The sequence below is a fragment of the Cyprinodon variegatus genome, unplaced genomic scaffold (assembly GCF_000732505.1).
Source record: "Cyprinodon variegatus isolate N-32 unplaced genomic scaffold, C_variegatus-1.0 Scaffold748, whole genome shotgun sequence".
NCBI lineage: Eukaryota > Metazoa > Chordata > Actinopteri > Cyprinodontiformes > Cyprinodontidae > Cyprinodon > Cyprinodon variegatus.
The window spans coordinates 123,535-130,105 of NW_015151201.1; the positions used below are offsets into that span (position 1 = coordinate 123,535).

Here is a 6,571-nt window from a genome sequence, read left to right on the forward strand (position 1 = left end):
AGAACTTTTTATTGCCCAACAGGAGTGGGTGACAATAGTTAAATAAACTTATGGCTCTCAAAATGGTATCTGTGCCCTATTTGTTGGTACTCGCCGATACCGATACCACCATTTTAGGGTAGTATCGGGGCCCCGTCCGATACTGGTATCGGTATCAGTGCAACACTAATTATTAGTATTATCACCTTTCCAAATCCTCCACGGACGGTTTCATTGTTGGATTACCAATTTGAAGAGGGAGGATTTGCCATCGAACCTCTGGCCAGAGAAAGAACACTTCATATGTAGCCAACATTTCAAAGAAGATTTTTTTCAAGATGACTTGGATAATAGCTCATTGTTTAAAACACCAGATACAGCACTGGGACTTGCTCAACAGCCAATACTGCACCGGGACGTCACAAACCGGTAGGTGGCAGTAGCGTTCTTTGACATGTTGACAAAGATGGATGCCTCCAGTAAAGCACATTCAAATGAGAATTACTCTTAATTAGAAACACATTATTTGTTAAACAGTATGTAATAATTTCATATTTAAAGTACTTTCAGAAGTTTGAATTCCGATTATGATCTGACTTCAAAAAGTTACTGGTATGTCAGCCTGAATTTTTGGCCACATATCAGAAATTTTAAAGTTAAGTTTAAAGTTTAATAGGTTGTAGGTCAGAGATGGGTGAGGTGGCTTTCGATTTACTATGTAATCCCTCCAAAACAAATTGGAGCATTAGTAATCATTGTCATTTTGTAACATCCAACTGTATTTAAATGTCAAGCATCTGCCCTAATAGCTTGAACACCAGTGTTACCATTCACAGTGAAGCAAATATATAATCGAGAAGTATTAAATTGATGCTGATGAAAAAAAATCAAACTGTTTTGCTGGTGTGTAAGAAAAAGGTTCACATTAATCCTAGGCATGGTGACTGTGGATTCTTAGAGGTCTTTTGCTGAGGGTTTACCGTTGCCTTAAATTCTACCTACCTTAAATTCTGGAGTATCATATCAGTACAATAGTCTGACATTGGTTTTTAAAATGTCACTAACTTCACCCCAGAACATGTAAATACTAGGTTTAAAATCTAGCCACATGTTAAGAAATCATCCAGTGGCAATACGCTTAAAATTTGTCAAATATATGCGGGATCAAGATATGTTACCTTCTTACAGGACCTTCGGATATTATAGCACCTCAGTACTCATAACCCTCCTTCCATTCATGATGTAATGAGTTGTTCTAGAGTTAACAAGACCTAAATTGATACAGACACGGGTGAGGACAATGAAAAGCAATTGCCTGAGGACTGTGCTTTCTATTCCTATCATGTCATTGTCATGCTTTATTACTTTGTACAGGAGAACATCTAAGCATTTGTCTCCTTGACGTGACCTGAAAACACATCAGAGCACCTTATTGTATGATGGGTTGTTAAGGATTACTGTTTGGAGCAAACGGTAGAGAAATAAATCCTCCGTACCTCTTCTCTTTTCATTCTGTTGCTGAGAGGAGTGAAGTAGTTCACAAGTGTCCGTTCACCCCGCCTTGATAGCCTTGTGAACCCAGATCCTTGTCGTGACCCCCAGCCAATCATATTTCATTACCATTCACAGTACTGACAAGGAAATTCAAAAGGGGCTCTCACTATGGACACCCACGTTTACACACACACACACACACTAACACACACTCTAGTTAGGACTGCATCGTTTTACTGCTGCACGAACTTTGCTCTGGTAAAAGTTGCCATTGAAATATTGTTAATCTATTGGTATCATGACAAAGAGCAGGGAGGGCTGCGCTCCTATCTCAGTGTGTTGTCTAAAGGAGCAATGGACCAGCGGGGATCACCCAGTGTCTTTGCTCTACAGAGTTAGTGTGCAGAAATAATGCCCATTAGACTTGGTCAATCACGCCCTTCGCTCACAGAAATATGGCCCTTTTTCCCATTTCATACAATAATCCATACACTATCCATCATCTCTCTGAAAGGTGTCTGCTCCCAGGAAAGCTTTTATTTCCATTTTTTAAGTTAATGCCATTTCATGTGGTGCTGCGGAGCTCATAAATGTTTACATGCTGAGTTGTTTACATATGAAAGACCACAGGCCGTTCATTAGGAGATTTAAAGTAAACCCACAGTATAGGCAGGCCCTGACACTGTGTAGGCCGCATGTAGGTGAAGATGATAAGAATGCAGTGAAATAATCAGCATCTTGTGGGGCCAAAATAATATTACAACATCTTAGATTTTTTAATGGGCAGACGCATCTCAAGATTGTGATGTTTTTGGCAACACAAACATTCCATTATCCATATTAGTTTAATCACAATTATGTGAGTTTTTTTTTTAAAGTTTTAGTCAAGTTTTATAAAGAAAAAAAACAATTGTCTAGTTTTAGTCTGATTTGGAATGGTTTTTTATTTTTTTTGACATGACAAAATGTGCTGCTCCTCTGCTGCTGTTACCCAACATGCTACCCTTGTCTACCTTATTAACGGTCTACCAAAGTAATGTTTTCTCAGTCATAAAATGCTGAAATCAGACAGCTTCAGTCAGGAAAAGATTATCTAAAATGGGAACTGTACCTGTTTTTGACGATCGGACCCCCACTGAAGATGTCTCCGGTTCTGCATACTGGGCAGAAATTAAATTTATTCTGTTTGTCCAATGAAATATCATCACCAGTTTTGTCTTGTCTTCTTTCAGACAACGAAAACTCATTCACGTCCTGTAAATTTGTCATCTAAGAGCCATATTTATTCTGTCACCATCTCATTTTTTATCAAAATATTTTTCAATTAAATGCTTTTGCCATTGTTGACTAAAACAACATTATTGCTAGCTAAGTTTAATTTTCTATCATTAAATGGGATAGTGATTTATCTAACAGCACTATTATAACCATTGTTTTAAAATTTGCACAAACACCCACTTGACCCAAAATGCTAAAAATTAGCCTATATAATAGGAGATTGTTAAACCAGCACACTATACAGGACAAATATGCTCTAAATGTGTTTTTCTTGCTAAGCAACACATTTTCAAACTGCTTGGGAAAGTAACCTGATGACTATCTTCAGGCTCTCTATCAACATGCCTGCAGTGACCACTCTCACTCTAAATTAGTAATGTACCGTACAGTGTTTTTACAACTAAAAAATACCGTGCATCTGGAAAGAATAAATAACCAACATACAGCTTTGGACATTTTTACAGTAAGGGGTATGTGAAAAATAGCAGCAACACCAAAGATTTGAAAAAGCGATTGTCTAAAAATGATGATTTAAGTGACCAAGACAGAAATTTGTGCAAAAGTTAGCATGAATGTAATACCTAATTGAGGTTGTTGGTGGTTATAAATGCTTTAAGCTGCTGGGAGAAAGCATCTGTGATAACGCTCGCTGGTGCATTTAGGGTGCAGCAGTCTGTCACTGAAGGAGCTCTGCAGTTCTGCAACAGCTTCATGCATGGGGTGGGAGACATTATCCAATAGAGATATTAATATAGTTAGGACCCTTTTGTTTCCCACCTCCTGCACTGAGTCCAAGGGGCATCCAATCACAGCACTTGCCTTCCTGTATGACAGGAGGATTATTTTTTCACCATTTTAATAGCTGCAAATCGTCTTTGTTTTTTTTTTGACAAAATGTATCATGTTGAGAGTTTTTATTGCGTTTTAGAATCCAAAGAAGTGTTTGACATGACATTTTTTTATATTTATATTTGAATTATTATATAAGGCACTAAGAAGCAACCGATATTATACGTTTTGACAAAGTATTTTTTCAACATTTTCCCCTTTCAGTTAAAAGTAATCAACTCAAACACTCTTTGATTAGCTCGAACACCCAACATGCACTATATCTAACATTTATCAAATAGTGACGGGTGATGCTCTTTCTTATTAGTCGCCCCTTCTGGATGCCGCTGTGTAAACACACGTAGAGAGACCTTCTTGATCCAAGCTGTTGTTTTCCATCTCCTTGCAGTAGCCAAGGTCTGCCAATATAGCAGAGTTTAATAGGTTTCACAGTACAGCAGTGCACGCACCATGCTCCGTCTGAAAGGTACAAAGACAGGGGAAAGGTTTAAGCGATCCTCTCCATCATTGATCGTTTTACCTGTAGAGCTAGAAACTACACAGGGAAGCGCAGGGGGAGACGTCATGATGTTGCCACAGCAGCTGAGGAATCTGAACAGTTCCTCTCTGGCGTACACCTCAGAAAAACAACATGAGGGAAATCTCATGTTGTTTTTAAAAAATAACTTTTTCAAAATGAGATATAGCTTGAATCCAGTAACAGTGCCATGCTTACCCCAATGTCTAAAGGTTGAAAGACTGACCTAAAAATGATTATTTTTCTCATCATTCTGGCATTTTATAAATAGAAAAAATCATCATAATCTTAATTGACCTAAACCAGGAAATGTTCAGTCTGATTTAATGATAGACTATCTGTAAAAATCATTTGGTTTTAGATTAAAAATCTTTCTATGACCATCTAATAGGTTTGTGGCATGATTTATTGGGTTATATATGAAAAACTGCTGCAACACAACCCTTCTATCTATAGACTTTTCTTCTTCTTCTTTTTTTTTACTCTGGATCAATGGATCGTTTAAACACCTTCAGGTCTTAAACCAGCTGGAGGTGAAGAACATCAGCCTGATGGTGTCTATCATTATTTTCTTTTAGTGTCTGCAGTAGATTATAGCTTATTTTGTGAAATAAATGCAGAGTTTCCCACTAAGAAGGGAAAAGCAAAGGTGTGTTATGTAATTACTTTAAAAATCAAATACATTTAATGGGTAAAAGTACCGAGTGCAATTAAAACTAGTCTTAAGATGAGGTGCAGAGTGCTATTTGGACAAAGGGGTTTAAGTGATTGCTCGGTGGGATGGACATTGCTCTTTGATGCAGATAATGTTACATTTTCTGTGCTTTTGTTGCGAACGGAGTGTTATTTAAGGCTGGGTGCAGAGAAAAGCCATTCTTTTAAACCATTGTTACCCTCTGCAACCATAGCTAACAGACGTCAAAGGACTTTTCACATCCATTCTTCTAAAATGGGCCGCAATAATGCTGGTGAGGAGTCGGCAATAAATAAGCTTCCCCTCACTGAGTCAACTAGATTAGATTGCATGGGGACATCTGTTGTGTGTAGGTGAACACTTTCCGTTGCTTCTAACAGTATGGGAAGGGAAGTCTTTAGGTTGTGCCCTAAGGCCTTTTTTTTTATTTTTTTTTTTATTTAAGTTGCTTTTTTTCTCCTCCACCTCCACCCTCTATTGAACATTATGGAGGCTCTATTGACTCGAGCACAATCAGCCCAGCTGACTGTTATTTTCCTCTACACTATGCAGCGTTTGACTTACAGTAACATGAAATTAAAGTGTCTGGTCGGCTTTAATGTTCTGCCAAATTCATCTGACCCAATGTTACGCTCTGTCTTTTCCTTGTTCCCCTTGACATTTGTCTCTGATCCAAAGCAAATAGCTTTCTTTAAAAAGTCTGATGGTCCTGCACAAACACGTCCCCAAACCAAACCTGTAACTTTGATAATTCAGGTTCATGCGATAGCAGGAAATGTTTAACCCATATTGTGGATCAACAAAAGGTTGTTTTAATCCCAGTGTGAGAGGGGAGGGATGGCTTTGTAGGTGGGGGAGGGAGAGGAGGGCTGGTGGGTGTGTTAGTGGAGGCTGATTTTGTGAGGGGATACAGCTCCTCTCTCCGCTGTCACTCAGTCACAGCAGATACATCGAGGAATACACAGTCGCTGGGATTATGACAGCCGAACTCTGCTCTCATGCTACGAATGGCCAATCTGACAGGATCTGTCCAAACTGATATTTGCGGACATAAAGGTAGGGTTTTGCGTTTGTTATTGAAAGGTCAAATATTCACTGTTATGTAAAAAGTAAAAGTAGTGATGCTCTGCAGGATCTGCAGGTGGCATAAAAAAGTATTTTTTTTTAGCTTAAAATTGAAATATAATGTTTAGTTAATATTTACTGATATTAGAAGCACCATTCTTACTTATTAGACTATATTTATACCAAGAAACAGAACATAGGTCTCAGACCAAACAGTCTTTGACAACCAAGCACATCACAAGTGCCTGAGCTGAGATATTTAAATTATTTCAAATAACAGCTGATTTTCTGGACGCTTCTAAACAAACAAAAAGAAAAAAAATCAAAAATAAATAAATAATAAGTAAAAACTTAAAAAACAAAAAAAAAAGGATAAAGAAGGCGATCATGAGCCAGAGGGGATTGTTGTCTTTATTCAGCTATTCATTTTGATTCATCTGTCTCAGCTTAATTGCCAAAGAGAACCCTGGTCTTCTGAAGTAAAATCCTCTTTGTAAGAGAAGCAGTCTTCTCATTCCAATTATTTCACCCATTTTTGGAATTAATGATGCTTCTTTTATTGCTGTGCTCTACTGCTCATTAGACAAGACTCTAACTTTAAAAACACAGCTTTTTTATGGATGGACCCCTTCATTGAACAAACTGACATGGTCATTATTCCATCCATCCATCCATCCATCCATCCATCCATCCAT

General features: G+C 37.9%; 1 protein-coding gene across 2 annotated transcripts in view; it reads left to right on the plus strand.

Annotated features, from left to right (window-relative positions):
* The window catches only part of LOC107098114 (neuronal cell adhesion molecule-like), a 116,339-nt gene that overhangs the window by 39,558 nt on the left and 70,210 nt on the right, over positions 1-6,571 (plus strand). The window contains exon 1 of one of the 2 annotated variants that reach the window (XM_015395585.1): positions 5,739-5,867. The exons of the other annotated variant lie outside the window; for it this stretch is intronic. The gene's annotated coding sequence lies outside the window, so the exon portion shown is untranslated. Of the gene's footprint in view, positions 1-5,738; positions 5,868-6,571 lie in introns of those variants that run through there. 2 annotated transcript variants of the gene reach the window in all.